This window comes from Ascaphus truei, assembly GCF_040206685.1.
Source record: "Ascaphus truei isolate aAscTru1 chromosome 12 unlocalized genomic scaffold, aAscTru1.hap1 SUPER_12_unloc_6, whole genome shotgun sequence".
Lineage (NCBI taxonomy): Eukaryota > Metazoa > Chordata > Amphibia > Anura > Ascaphidae > Ascaphus > Ascaphus truei.
In genome coordinates, this window is record NW_027453842.1 from 92,046 (window position 1) to 108,422 (window position 16,377).

The window sequence follows — 16,377 nt, forward strand, 5'->3', positions numbered from 1 at the left end:
TAAAGACATAGGGGGTCATGCACTAAGCTCCGTTAAGTTGTTTTTAGAGCGCAAAGTGCTCTTAGAACGTGATGTTGCGCTGAACACGATGCACTAAGCCACGCAAACAGGCACTTTGCGCTCTAAAACTGACTTTTTTCAGGAAATATTTCAAAGTCCAACTTTGCTCGTTCGTTACCCTGTTTGCGTTAAATTCTGCCCTTAAGCGGGATGCACTAAGCTACGTAACCTTAGCGTACGCGAAAGTTGCGTTCAACAGAACACGTCAGCTGAAGGTAGATGCAAAAAAAGCTGGACTTTGAAAAATTTCTTGCTCTACATTTCTGCATGCGCAACACCCATACAACAGGCCGGCGGGGGTCCCCGGCTGACCCCACGGGGGTCCCCGAGGGAGGTCGGGGGTCGTGCCCCCGGCTGACCCTGCGGGAGTCCCGGGGTACCCGCGGGCCTGCGGTACCAATGTTGTGCCTACAAAAATACTAAACATTATTTCTAACTAATAAACCCCCCTAACACATACAGTACAATAATATGCAAAATAACTATTATTCAGATATGGATAATAGATTATTTGCCCATTATTAAATACTGCATTAGCATACATAAATAAAGTAAATAAATACAGTTATACTTACCACAACAACAGGTCTCTCTGTCCTCCGTTGAAAGAAAGCATACAGAATATACATAATAAAGACATTCTAATGGCCCCTAACCACTTAATCACTTTAGCGTTTACTAACCGCTATATTCATTAAGGGGTTAACCCAGCCTGCCCCGATACAAACCCGGGAGGCCTAAGCACCCACCCTGAACTGACTATACCCACCCTGTACCCATTGAGTAGTATAGTGGTACATCATACCTATATAATAATAATATGGGCATGATAAGCCTCTATAGCACTCAATGGGCACCCTAATTACAATACATTAATGCACCAGATACACAATAATAAAACCTAACTCCAAAAAAACATACTTCACTAAATAAAAACAGTAGCCAGCTAATCCAATGAATACAAGAGATAACATCAACACTGAATTAATTAAACCTTTAACCAATCAAAACAATTAATTCCTAAACCAACTGAAAATGAATAGTAACACTAACCAATCAAGCCAATTAATTACTACAACATTAATGAATGTAAACATTAAAAGACAAAGAAATACATTCAAACAATATCTGAAATAACCATTAAATGCATTAGCTAACATAATACAACATTAACTACAAACGAACACCAATCGCAAACATTTTATTACATTAAGCAGGAAAAAAAAAAACAATGACATCCACATAAGAAACTGACATTAAAAAAACCAACAGCAATAACAAGCCACAAATGCCCCCCAAATATTGTCATAGTAATGTATTCATCTGAACCTTAAAGTGGTACAGATTAATATATTATCAGTCAATGTGCCTCCCCCCAAAAATAAAAAAACACATCCAATGAAGAAACCTGTAATAATAGACATTTACAAACATTGAATATAGTACTTACCATTAGAAGCGGTGGCCTTCCGACTCCCGGGGTAACAGGAAGCTCAAGTACCTTGAAGGCCTCAAACAGCATCCGATGCCATCGCCATGAAGATCCGGATCAGGTACCCAAATCTTCTTTTTTCTTTCTTTAATCACCTTCTTCTTTCTTCATCTGTCACCATTTCTTGATCTTCTTTTTCTTCTATCTTCATCTGTCAATCCAAAAAAAACCCATGGTGAATCCGAACCGATGTTGTCTCGTCGTCTTCTTGGGCTCAAATTAGGCATCACGGCCTTAAATGGGGCTGTGACATCACATTTAGCCTCAAAAGGGTTAACAGCCACCTGATTGGCTGTTAAAAAAATGTTCCGACTTTAATTTTTTTTTTTTTACATGACATCACTTAAAGGGAATGATGCCAGCCAATCAGAATGGCTGTGCTTCATTTGCCTTTAAGATGATTTCATTTAATACAAGATGGCCGGTGTCACATGGTGTCACAAGGCGTACACACTGTGATTGGCTGAAATACCATGTAACGCCGGCTTTGTGACGTCATCATAGTCAGCTTAAATGCTAATATTGTATCTGAAACATAAAAAACAAGTCTTGATATAGTTCAGCTTATGTTTAAATGTATTAGATAGTGTTTATTTACATTGGTAATTTTAATATTTCATATGCAGTGATATAGTTCAATAAATAAGGAATGAGGATAAGTTTAATAGATATCTTTAAATACAGGCCCCTGTTCAGTCTAGTTATATTACTCTAACATCAGATGTTCATCTTTATTTAGAAAATACATAATACATTATGGAATATTTAATTTGTGCTTAAACTATAACACATTGTGTATACACATATACAGACTTGGTATTTTAATTAAAAGCAAACTACTGTGACTGGAGCATTAGAGGGAAGCCAAAGAGCCCGGTTAGGAGCTGATCAGATCACACAGAGCAGTGACAGCGAGAAGACATTTAGGGAAGCCCCATTTATAGCGCAGCACTGCCACCGTGTGGTGCTCTGGGAACTGCAGGCATTAAGGAAACGAGCCGCGCGGTTCCGCCTCTTTGTGTCTCTGTGTTCGGGTTTATAATAATAACACAATGTGAACATTAGAAGAAGAGGAACCAAGAAAGTCCCATTGAAGCAATGACCTGGGAAAGAAAACCCCTCATATTACATTTCACCGATTAAAGATCATTTGAATACTTGGTATAAGTACATGTTCCATGTCAGAGAGCTCTGTGCTGTATCTGTGCAAAAACTAATGTTATCACATTAAATCTTTTTAATTGTCCCACTTACAAGCACTAAATAAATAATAACTTTATTAGGACGATATCGGTCTGAGGCGGGATTTTTGAACATCGCAACGGCTTTCACAGAACCAATCAGAGCGAAGGGCGGGACCAAAGCAGCCAATCACAGCGATCTGCAGTCCATAAATACGCAGCTGCAGCGGTTTTTTTTTTTATTTTATTTATTTCACTTTAAGCCGCTTCAGCGGCTTTTTTCTTTAGATTGGATTGATACACCTTTTGGATTGGAGGGATTCAGATTGATTGAACTGATCGGAGAGGCTGATGACTCCTCGAGTGGGTCACTTCCCATCACAGCGCCCGCCGCCGACACCACTTTCCGGAGTTTCAGTCGGGGATGTATTGACTGGCCCGTTTGGAGAGCCGCCGCTGCCACGTGGGTCATTGCGCATCGCTTTGCTTTATAGCTTTATTGCACTGTATGCTGAGTTCTGTGTGCAGTACTGAGCCCAGAGCTGCGACTTGCTGTGACCCCCGACCTTGCCCCCCCCCTGCCTAGTGCTGTGCCCCCCCCCTGTTTAGTGCAGTGCCCCCCCCTGTGCTCTGTGCCCCCCCCGTGCTCTGTGCCCCCCCCAGTGCTCAGTGCCCCCCCCTGTGCGCTGTGCTGCGCCCCCCTGTGCTCTGTGCTGCGCCCCCCTGCGCTCTGTGTTGTGCCCCCCCGCGCTCTGTGCTGTGCCCCCCTGCGCTCTGTGCTGTGCCCCCCTGTGCTCTGTGCTCCCCCCTGTGCTCCCCCCTGCGCTCTGTGCTGTGCCCCCCATGCGCTCTGTGCTGTGCCCCCCCTGCGCTCTGTGCTGTGCCCCCCCTGCGCTCTGTGCTGTGCCCCCCCTGCGCTCTGTGCTGTGCCCCCCCTGCGCTCTGCTGTGCCCCCCCTGCGCTCTGTGCTGTGCCCCCCCCTGCGCTCTGTGCTGTGCCCCCCCTGCGCTTGGTGCCGTGCCCCCCCCTGCGCCGTGTGCTTTTGCTCCCTGCGTTGCGTGCTTTGGGCCGTGTGCCCGCCGCCGTGCGGGTGCGTGGCTCTGATTTGGGCCGTGTGCCTGCCGCCGTGCGGGTGCGTGGCTCTGATTTGGGCTGTGTGCTCGCCGCCGTGTGTGTGTGTGGCTCTGACTTGTGCCGTGTGCTCGCCGCCGTGTGCGTGGCTCTGATTTGTGCAGTGTGCTCGCCGCCGTGCGTGTGGCTCTGATTTGTGCCGTGTGCCCGCCGCCGTGCGGGTGCGTGGCTCTGGTCTGCGCCTTATTATGGCAGAGGCAAATGTGCCACCTATGGAGACTGCAATACATGATGCTGCAGAAGACATGGACTACACTTTAGTGAAGAAGAGAGGGCGAGCAAACTCTGATAGCTCCAATGGTTCTTCCCCTCCATCGGTAGCAAAGACAAAGATGCAGAAGCACAAGGAAGACCAAGGCATCAAAACATCAAACCGCTTCGAGCCACTTGCTGATGCCGATGACTGCTCAGGGCCCAGGTGCAACGATGAAGAGACTGCACTCCCACCCAAAAAGATTCGCATACCACCGGTAATGGTTAGGAATATGAAGACCCACAAGGACCTTGTCGACATCCTCACCGAGCACTGCACTTCCCCGTTTGTAGTTAAACCACGGGCAAACCACGCAAAGATCACTACCACAACTGTGGACGACTACCGGAGCTTAACGGACTGCTTTGCAAAGCAGGGCATAGAATACTACACCTTCCCACTGACGCGCCTAAAGCCCCAGAAATTTGTAATTCGCGGCTTACCAGCAAACGCCTCCGTGGGGGAGATTTCCCACGACCTCGCGGAACATGGACTTCCAGTCAAGAGCGTAGCCCAATTGACATCCCCGGTGGACAAGACCAAGAAGTTCCCTTTGTTTATTGTCACACTGGCAGAAACCCCGGAGAGCCAGCCTGCAGATCTTACCAAGATTACCAAGCTCTGTAGCTGTGTGGTAACCACAGAAGCGCCAAAGGGCAGAAAAGGCCCAACCATGTGTTTCAACTGCCAACGGCTCGGGCATACCTCTGCATTCTGCCACCAGAAGCCACGCTGTGTGTGTTGTGGAGAGAACCACAACTCCAAGGAATGCCCACGAGATAGGAAGAAGGAGCCGGCGACATGTGCAAACTGCAAAGGCCCACACCCGGCAAGCTACCGTGGTTGCCCGTACCTCACAAAAGCAAAGCAAGAGGAACGGGAAAAGCGGACACCCCACCTGATGGAGCAGGCACCAAGGAAGACACCCACTACTCAATACCAGCTTCCCCGCCTGGCGCCGGAGAGACAGAGGACCACAGAACACCTGATCCCAGACCAAGGCACGGCATCCACCCAGAGGATGCAAAACCCAGACGGACAGACCTACGCGGAAACTCTCAGGACACCATCCACCAACCCCGTTGAGGCGGCCAACCCGGACCCCGCAGGCGGAACCGCAAGCCCAACAAACTGGCTAGAGATCATCCTTAAAATAGCCAGCGCTATTGCGAGAATGGATATTCACCCCATTGTGACAATGATAGCGAATCTCATCCCGGCCCTTCTCAGGAGCACAGAAACTAACCACCATGGCAGCAACATCTAAACGCAGTTCTGTCATCGTGATGTGGAATGCAAATGGTATCAGCAAGAAGACAGATGAACTCCTTCACCTGATGGAATCGAGGAATGTATGCGCAGCTCTGCTCTCGGAGACCCACCTTCAAGGAAACCAAAAACTAAGCCTGGCGAACCACAGGGTATACCGTACCGACCGGGCAACAGGAGCCAGAGGTGGTGGGACGGCTGTGATTGTTAACACACGGGTCAGCCATAATGAGATTGCACTACCACCCCTCCGGAGTATTGAAGCCACTGGAGTACAGGTAAAGACTGCAACAGGACCACTGCGACTAATTGCCACCTACTGCCCCCCTAAGGTGAAGCTACATTTGGGAGACTTGGAAGCTCTGCTGGACTCCACTGTCCCAACCATCATCGGGGGAGACCTAAATGCCAAACACCGGTGCTGGAACTCAAGGACAGCAAACTCCAGAGGACAAGCTCTTCTTGCTTACTCAAAGGAGAGTGACTTTGTAGTGGCTGGCCCTACAGAACCCACCCACTACCCAGGCACTGCAAGCCACACACCGGATGTCCTGGACATTGTCTTACTGAAGAACGTGAAACATTCTGTCCAGTTGGAAACCCTGGCGGAACTGACCTCAGACCACAACCCAGTTACCATTACTGTTGGCGACGAGATGGAAACCCACCAGCAAACACCCAGGTACAACTTCACCAGGGCGAACTGGAGCCTGTACAAAGAAGAGTTGAGCAACATCACAAACCCCCGCCCCTTGGACACCAACGGAGACATTGATGATGCTGTTAACACCTTTACTACCGCAGTCCAACATGCAATAGAGCACAGCGTCCCGAAACAGATGCCCAAACGCTGCTCCATCTACGACCTACCGAGCGGGATCAAGCAAGCGATTGCTGAGAAAAACAGGGCCCGACGCCAGTGGCAGAAGTTCCGCACACCTGACCTTCTGGTAAAGTACAACTCACTTGCCAGACTACTGCGACAGCAAATCAGCCAACACCGGGGGGAGAGGTGGGAGGCCGCAGCAGCCAAGCTGAAGGAATCCGACAACTCTGTTTGGAGAATGACCCGACGCCTGACCGGGAAGAAGGAGCCTAATCCACCTATCCAGGGCCAGACCCACCTGGCATGTAGCAACAAGGACAAGGCAGAGGTTCTCGCTGACACACTGGAGACAACTTTTAGGCCTAACCAAGCCAGCAAAATAGCACGGGAAGTTGAGCAAGGAGTTAACAGGCATCTTACCGAGCACCTACCAGAGACCGAAGCGGAAACCCTTGAAGGATGCACCAGGACTGAGATAACGCAACTTGCAGAAAAGCTGGCAAATGGCAAAGCACCAGGAAGTGACGGAATTACCAACCTGGCCATCAAGAAGCTTCCGCCGGCAGCCATGGAATGCCTCACAGAAATCTTCAATGCATGCATGCGGCTCCAGCACTTTCCTCAATCCTGGAAGGAAGCCAAGGTCATTGTATTTCCAAAGCCTGGAAAACCACTGAGGGATCCTGCAAACTACCGTCCGATAAGCCTGCTCTCTGGACTGTCGAAACTCCTGGAGAAAGTTATTCTTACGCGCCTCCGCCACTTTGCCTCTGGTAAAAACATTCTACTAAAGGAGCAATTTGGATTCCGGAAGGACCACTCAACCAACCATCAGCTGCTGCGAGTCGTTGACATAATAAGCCATGGATTCAACATCCACAAATCAACTGGAGTTGTCTTCTTGGACGTGGCCAAAGCGTTTGACAGAGTTTGGCATGAAGGACTACTGCACAAAATGATCAACCTGAAATTCCCAAACTACCTGATTAAGCTGACTGCAAGCTACTTGCGGGAGCGCACATTCCACGTGGCTGTGCGGGAAGAGCTCTCAACAACACGCCCCATCCGCGCTGGCGTGCCACAGGGATCAGTCCTGGGACCTTTCCTTTTCAACCTCTTCATGAATGACATCCCCACAGACCTCCACAAGACTCAACTGGCACTCTACGCAGACGATGTGGCAGTCATCTCCCAGTCCTTCAGAGAGAAAGAAGTAGCTAAGAACATCCAGAAAGCACTAGACATGCTATCAACATGGTACAGCGACTGGCAAGTAGGACTGAACTCCAGCAAGACTACAGCTACACTGTTTACCAAAAAGAGGATCAAGGCACACCCGCCAATCACCCTCAACGGAGAGGCTGTCAAATGGGAGCCAAACAGCTCTTACCTAGGTGTAATCCTAGATAGCAAACTAAGCTGGAGAAACCACATTGAGAAGATTCAACAGAAGGCAACAACCAAGCTGGCAGCACTGTACCCTCTGCTGAAGACAAGGACCATGCCCATCAAGAGCAAAGTCAATGTGATCAAGGCGATCATTAGACCCACAATGACATACGCCTCCCCGGTGTGGAGTGGTTGCCACCAACATCAAAGATCATCTCTCCAAAAATTACAGAACAAGGCGCTGCGGATTGCGTCCAATGCTCCACTTCCTACAAGAATAGCAGACCTTCATAGGGAACTGGGCATCGAGATGTTAGATGAACATCTAAAGAAGCTCAACAAGAAATTCTACAAGGAACTGGACCAGAACTCAAACCCGCTGATCAAGAAGCTTGCTGCGATCTCTGCAAACCCATTTGACCGCTACCCACGACCCATCACAGCGCTGAACCTGTGAAACCAACTCAACTGTGGCAAGTAACACAGATCAAGAAGCTTCCTAAAGAGTGCGACAATACACTCAACAAGAGAACTTGGAGTAATGAGGCTCAAGCCTCGGTATCCAATATCACCACTGACAGATTTAATCTGTCAGTCAGAACAGAACGGTCGGCTTTTTTCTTTATTAGTTCCTGACGGAGACGCGCACTGACACAGCAGCACAGGATGGCCCGGACCAAGCAGACCGCCCGGAAATCCACCGGAGGGAAGGCTCCCCGTAAGCAGCTAGCGACCAAGGCTGCCAGAAAGAGCGCACCGGCCACCGGCGGAGTGAAGAAGCCTCACCGCTACCGGCCCGGTACTGTGGCTCTCAGGGAGATCCGCCGCTACCAGAAGTCCACCGAGCTGCTCATCCGCAAGCTGCCCTTCCAGCGCCTGGTCCGGGAGATCGTGCAGGACTTCAAGACTGACCTGCGCTTCCAGAGCTCGGCTGTCATGGCTCTGCAGGAGGCCAGCGAGGCTTATCTGGTGGGGCTCTTCGAGGACACCAACCTGTGCGCTATCCACGCCAAGAGGGTCACCATCATGCCCAAGGACATCCAGCTGGCCCGCAGGATCAGAGGGGAGAGAGCTTAGGCCGGCTGCACCCTGACTTCGTTTACACCCGAAAAACAAAGGCTCTTTTAAGAGCCACCACATTTTCAATGAAATGGCCTGATCAATATTAACACACGGATACTGATCTCAATATAGAGAATTAAAGAAGTGTTTTATCCTTGTACCAACATATGTACTTGATGTGTGACAATATAGATAAACGTGAATTGGATAATTTGGATCAGACCAAAAACGTCTTCAGAGTATCTGTCCTCGTCCAGATTATTTTCCCTATATATATATATATATATATATATATAGTGCATGCACTGAGAAAAGATCACGCTGACACCACGTTCAGTATGATAATGTCTGACTTTATTCCTACAGAGCCTGCGTTCATATACAGGGGCTGTAGGGGAGGGGGTTTGTATGCAAAAGAGCTAGACAGCTCAGTGATTCTTTTGTTAGGTCTCGTCCTTGTTGTTATGATTTATGGTCTTGTTATTGTAGATTTTCTTGGACACATCAGCATTTGAGGGGAATTCCTCGGTGCCATCTTCTTTACTTGAAGGGAGGGGTAACTGTGGTAGCCATTTTGAGTAAGGAATCATAGCAAAGTATTACAGATGAAGAAATAGGCATTTTATCCAATCCATCACAGTCCCCCCTTGAAATATCTATTTCTGAGTCTGTCCCTAGATGTATACTAACTCATCTGTCCAGATGTGCCTGGGAACTCTTTTGTGCTGTACGTTAGACGAGTCATGGCTTGTCCATGACCCCCCTTGCCACAGACTTTGCACATAAGGAAGTCAGATGCTGTCCCTATGGATTTATACTATTGTACTTAACTGGGAGGGACTGTAACGGAGTAAATGGACCATCTTCCAAGAGTGGAGTATTATTATCTGACTGCAGAAAAAAGGTAGGAGTGCTATTGTCAACAGCTTTGGTCATGAACTTTTTAAAACATGGGAGAACACAGCAGACAATAATCACAAACAAAACAAAAATAATAACTATTGCGATGCCTATTTGGGCAAGAATCTTTTGCCATCCCGTCTTTCCTTGCTAGACCATTTTGTGGTCGGTATCCCCAATCTGTTCCCGTGTTCCATCCTACTGCTCCCCAGTAATCACATTCCTTTCCCCAGTAGGAATCCGTTACGCATATATAAGTAGACCTGAAACCGGTATTGCTGTATCGATTACATTGCCAATGTGTTGAGGGGCAGCGGACTATATTATAATAATCAAAGGAGAAAATAGCTACATGAGTATTGTATGAATTATACCAAAACGTGACTACCCCTTCATGTTGGGTGATAACAATCTCTTGTGCCCCCCCTAGACCCAACAAGCAAAGGATATATAGCATCATTTTCCTTCTGAGGTGTCCTCGTTGGGAGCTGGAACCTTCTTGCCAGCTAGCTTGACTGATGTCGCTGTGGTCAACAGAACTTTTAAAGGACCATCATATCTGGGCTCTAGGGAATGTTTCCTTACAAATTTCTTCACAAGCACCCAGTCTCCGGGCACGAATTTATAAGTCCCGGTATCTAGATCTGGATCTGGAATAGAAGAAAACACTCGACCATGCATATTGGTTAGTTCTTGCGCTAGGGCAGTTACATATTTGGTCAAAACATCAGACTGCATCTGTAACTGCTGTGGGTAGGAACAACCAAGTTTGGGGGCAGTACCAAACAGTATCTCAAATGGGGATAGAGCATGTTCCCCTCGTGGGGTGTATCTATATCAAATACTGAACAAAGCAATGGGTAGACTATCTGGCCAGGGCATATTTGTTTCCTGGGCCATTTTCAACATTCTAGTTTTCAGTGTGCCATTCATTCTTTCTACCTTTCCGCTACTCTGGGGATGATATGGGGTGTGGAAAGCAAGGGTGGTCCCTAGCGCGGACCAAATTTCTTTAGCTAACGTAGCAGTGAAAGCAGGGCCTTGCAAGGTGTTTCTGCTGTGGTTTTTCCACACATCCTGGGTTACACTTTGCACAAATTGTACATAATTTGCAGAAATTACTAGTCATTGGGGTAATTCCAGGCGCCACATAGTATTTGTCGATCAGTGCATTCATAAGAGTCTTCGAGAGATGCGCTGCTCCATGTGCCCATTGTACCACAGCAGGATACAGTGCCCATGGCAGACAAAGTTTCTTTTTTGTACTCATAAATTTCTTCTTGGGGTGATGCACCTCCTTTTCTTCCAGCTTTCCTTTTCTTCCTTTGTTGCAGATTCTTGCAACTTCTTCAGATATTCTCGATTCACTGGGAGGTTCTGCATTAACGGAACCATCCTTGTCGTGTCCACTCGATCTTCCACTTCTCGTATCCCGCTGGCAGCTTGTTTTGCCGCAACATCCGCCAGATGGTTTCCTCTGGCTTCTTCTGTGTTCAGTTTCCCATGGGCTTTACCTTCAGGATGGCCACATGGCTTGGAAGGAGTAGGGCGTCCATCAAAGCTTGTATGGCTGAGCTGTGTTTCACTGGTGTTCCTGCTGCTGTCAGAAATCCCCTGGTTTGCCAAATGATGCCAAAATCGTGTGCTACTCCAAAGGCACATCTAGAGTCAGTGTAGATATTCGCCGTTTGTCCTTCTGCCAGTTTACACGCTGCAGTGAGAGCTTGTAGTTCGGCCTCTTGTGCGGATGCTGTTGACGGTAGTGTGCTTGCCAGTAGGACCACAGTGTCTGTGGTGACAGCATAACCCGTATAGTAGGTGCCTTGTTGATCAGCATATCGAGAACCATCCCGTTTCACTCACCGTGGGCAGATGAGCAATTTCTAGCTTCATGAGTTCGAAGTAATCATGGGGTAGGTCGACTCCAGCTGTGCTTTATTCTTGTTCGTGTCCCTGCACATCTCCCCCCTCGGGAAGTGGAAGAAGAGTGGAGGGGTTAAGCACTTGGCACCGGAGAAGGGTGACATTGTCTGGAATGAGAAGCGAGCATTGCAACCTGAGGTGTCTGGCAGCGGACAGATGTTTTGGCTGTGTCTGATTGAGAACAGCAGCAATGTCATGTGGTGCCAGGAGAATGAGGTCATGTCCTAGAACAATGTCCGAAGTTCTATCCAGCAGTGCTTGAGCAGCAAAAACAGCACGAAGACAGGACGGTCCACCACGAGCCACAGCATCGAGACGGCTGGAATAATAACCAATAGGTCGACATCGGCCAGCGTGTGGCTGTGTTAACACTCCAGTTGCATGTCCATTTCGTTCTGATACGAAAAGCTTAAAGGGTAAATCATAGTCTGGGAGGCCCAAGGCAGGGGCCGAGGATATTACCTGTTTGAGAACAGTGAAATTCTTGGAAGCCTCTGGGGTCATCTGGAAAAGATTTGTTGTTAAAACATCGTACAATGGTTGCATCTTTTACTGCTTGAGTATCTTGAACCATTCTATACTTATCAGGTTCACCCTTCGCGGTGCGTTTCTTCACAGGGAAAAGAGGGGTATTGCAGTTTACGGGGAAGCGGGGCCCCTTGTTTGAGCTGTACAACAATGGGCGGTACCCTTAGGTGCCCGTTATCCTCAGGGCCAGTGGATCATAATTTGGACGGGATCCTATCCATGACAGCGGGCGGTATACTGGCAGCTGAGGGTTTGTCCGCTAATGCCAAAAGTATCGGAAGGGAACAAAGGGCAGAGACATCTGACTCCCAGAGCAGGGAGGTTACATCAATGGTGCCGTCCTCGGAGAATATTATGGAGGCCTGTAACCTAGACAAAACATCAGCGCCAAACAGATTAAGCGGGCAAGTAGAGGAAACTACAAATCGTGCAAATAGTTCAGGGCAGGGACCTATCTGCAGGGGTCGTGTTAATGGGCTAGAGCTCGGTGTGCCATCTACCCCCACACATAAAACATCAATATCAGACAAATAGGAAGGGTCAGGTATGTCTGCAGCTCTAATTACACTCCTGGCTGCACCTGTATCTACCAGGAAGGGGGTGAGGTGACATACATTATTGGGGCGCCTTCTACCTGCTTGGGCGTCTGCCCACATAACCTTGGGCAGGGGTCGGGTACTGGGGGGTGTCTGGGGTTAGTATTCCAGGTCATGTTTGCCTCCTGTGCAACGGCCTGTGACTCACTATCTGAGTCAAAACTATAGGGCGCACTGTAGTGGACACTGCTGCTGGGTCTGTGTGCTATTGTTGTGTCAGAGTAGACTTGAATCCCTAACGCTGGGGCAGTGATTGTTTGGGGTGAAAGGGCTGGCATTAGGGGCACAGTCGGGGTGTAATAGGAACCATCTGCCTGCATCACAGAATATAGTTGTGCTACATAAACAGTCAAAATTGGTTTGTCATTCGTGGGCGGGGTAGTGGGTTGTATAGGTGGGGGTGCTGCTGGAGCTGGGAGCGAAGGTAACAAAGGAGTGAGCATAGATAAATCAGTCACACCACAATTAAAACAATCTTCCCTGCATTGGGGGTTTCGGGTGCCACACCTTAAACATGTCCAGGGGGGTGGGTCAGCCCCAGCATAGGGTGGTGGTTGGTCATTTTCAGGGGGGTTACTTGTACAGTCACCGCAAGGGTGATAAAGAAATACAACCTTCCCTCCCTTTTCTATCTCCTGCTCGGTCCATTTCTCTCTGTGAACAGCCTTGGCCACATTAAACCAGGCTTCTGCTGTCTTCAGCAGGTTGTTATCATTCAAAATTCCTCTCTTTTCTATCAATATCTTTCGCCACTCTTCTGGCTGTAACCTGCCTTCTGCTGCAGTAATACTACATACTTTAAACAGCCTATTTGCTTTCTTTTTTACTTTATTATATTAACTTCTGTCCTGGCAATGATAAAATAAATGCAGCAGGGACCCTTCTGTCCCTCAACAGAATTATTTTGACTCATACTAACGTAAGGTATGTTTCCCTGTGGGATTCAAAAAACACACAAGACTGCGCTCCCTGAACTTCTCCCTCCCACAGAAAAAGACCCCTCTTTCTAGTTGCCATTAGAACAGAAGGAAAAAGAATATTTTCTGGTTTTAAAAGACCCATTCGTGTGGCCAGCACGAACAAAGCCTTCAAAAAAAAATATTACCAGGGCTGTCCCATTCTTTTCCGTTCTGTTCTCTCTCTCGGCCACTAGGTGGCAGGCTAAGACTCCTTTCCCTGTCTTACTTGCCTGTGCTCAAATGTTAAAACTGCACCTTTTTTTTTTTTTTTTTTCTCTATACTGCAATTACTTGCAAAAATGTCCTGTTTTTTTTTTTCTTCTTTCCCTTCACTTATAACACTTTATTTCCCTTCCAAATAATATACACAGGTTCTAATTGTATCCCAATTCCTGCATATAAACCTTTCAGAAAAATAACCCTCAATACTTACTTTCACAACACAATCATATGCCTTAATTATCTATCAGCAAATTCACTTGCCTATTTCTTTCCTATTCACTTTCTTTTTCCTACTGCAAAGCGTACCTTAACGCGGAAAAAACAGGAGTTCGGGCAGTTTAACGTCTAGGGGTTATCGCCCAAGCACCTATGGGCTATCTCTTCTACTCTCAACAATCCCCACCCGTCCTCATGAATTCTCAACACTAATACACAAACACATTTTGGACATAACATACAACTTGATTACGAGAGAGGTAAAGGTTGTTCAGGGATCAATCAGCAGGATTCCGCGCAGTTACCAAACCGTAACGCGCTAAACACTCCTTCCCTCGCAACGCGCCAAACCGCACAGTCACTACCGGGATTCCCGTGTTTCCTCTCTGAACCGACTATACCTTACTCCGCCTTTACCCCTCCTTCCACCAAGTTTACAACGTACAATGACACGACCTCTAGTCAGCCGACAAAAATCCCACTCCACTCCGGGCTCCCACTTGCGGCACTGACTAACATATACAACATGTAAACATATACCGAGTGACAGATAGTCTAGGTAACAGGTTTGAGTTTAAAACGGGCTCTGGGCAAGATATCTACCTGTCTTTAGGTGACCTTCGGAGAGCCGTATGAGACACAGAAATAGACCAACAGCGGAGACAGTGCGTATCGGTAGATAATAAATGTTATCTTACCGTACTCCAGAGGTGATCAGTCTCCTGCCGCGTCCGCACTTGGTCCACCCCGGTCCCTCTGCGCACGGCTGTCCGTTGGTTCAAAACCCAGAGCCCCACGTTGGGCGCCAACTGAATTGGATAATTTGGATCAGACCAAAAACGTCTTCAGAGTATCTGTCCTCGTCCAGATTATTTTCCCTATATATATATATATATATATATATATATATATATAGTGCATGCACTGAGAAAAGATCACGCTGACACCACGTTCAGTATGATAATGTCTGACTTTATTCCTACAGAGCCTGCGTTCATATACAGGGGCTGTAGGGGAGGGGGTTTGTATGCAAAAGAGCTAGACAGCTCAGTGATTCTTTTGTTAGGTCTCGTCCTTGTTGTTATGATTTATGGTCTTGTTATTGTAGATTTTCTTGGACACATCAGCATTTGAGGGGAATTCCTCGGTGCCATCTTCTTTACTTGAAGGGAGGGGTAACTGCGGTAGCCATTTTGAGTAAGGAATCATAGCAAAGTATTACAGATGAAGAAATAGGCATTTTATCCAATCCATCACAGTCCCCCCTTGAAATATCTATTTCTGAGTCTGTCCCTAGATGTATACTAACTCATCTGTCCAGATGTGCCTGGGAACTCTTTTGTGCTGTACGTTAGACGAGTCATGGCTTGTCCATGACCCCCCTTGCCACAGACTTTGCACATAAGGAAGTCAGATGCTGTCCCTATGGATTTATACTATTGTACTTAACTGGGAGGGACTGTAACGGAGTAAATGGACCATCTTCCAAGAGTGGAGTATTATTATCTGACTGCAGAAAAAAGGTAGGAGTGCTATTGTCAACAGCTTTGGTCATGAACTTTTTAAAACATGGGAGAACACAGCAGACAATAATCACAAACAAAACAAAAATAATAACTATTGCGATGCCTATTTGGGCAAGAATCTTTTGCCATCCCGTCTTTCCTTGCTAGACCATTTTGTGGTCGGTATCCCCAATCTGTTCCCGTGTTCCATCCTACTGCTCCCCAGTAATCACATTCCTTTCCCCAGTAGGAATCCGTTACGCATATATAAGTAGACCTGAAACCGGTATTGCTGTATCGATTACATTGCCAATGTGTTGAGGGGCAGCGGACTATATTATAATAATCAAAGGAGAAAATAGCTACATGAGTATTGTATGAATTATACCAAAACGTGACTACCCCTTCATGTTGGGTGATAACAATCTCTTGTGCCCCCCCTAGACCCAACAAGCAAAGGATATATAGCATCATTTTCCTTCTGAGGTGTCCTCGTTGGGAGCTGGAACCTTCTTGCCAGCTAGCTTGACTGATGTCGCTGTGGTCAACAGAACTTTTAAAGGACCATCATATCTGGGCTCTAGGGAATGTTTCCTTACAAATTTCTTCACAAGCACCCAGTCTCCGGGCACGAATTTATAAGTCCCGGTATCTAGATCTGGATCTGGAATAGAAGAAAACACTCGACCATGCATATTGGTTAGTTCTTGCGCTAGGGCAGTTACATATTTGGTCAAAACATCAGACTGCATCTGTAACTGCTGTGGGTAGGAACAACCAAGTTTGGGGGCAGTACCAAACAGTATCTCAAATGGGGATAGAGCATGTTCCCCTCGTGGGGTGTATCTATATCAAATACTGAACA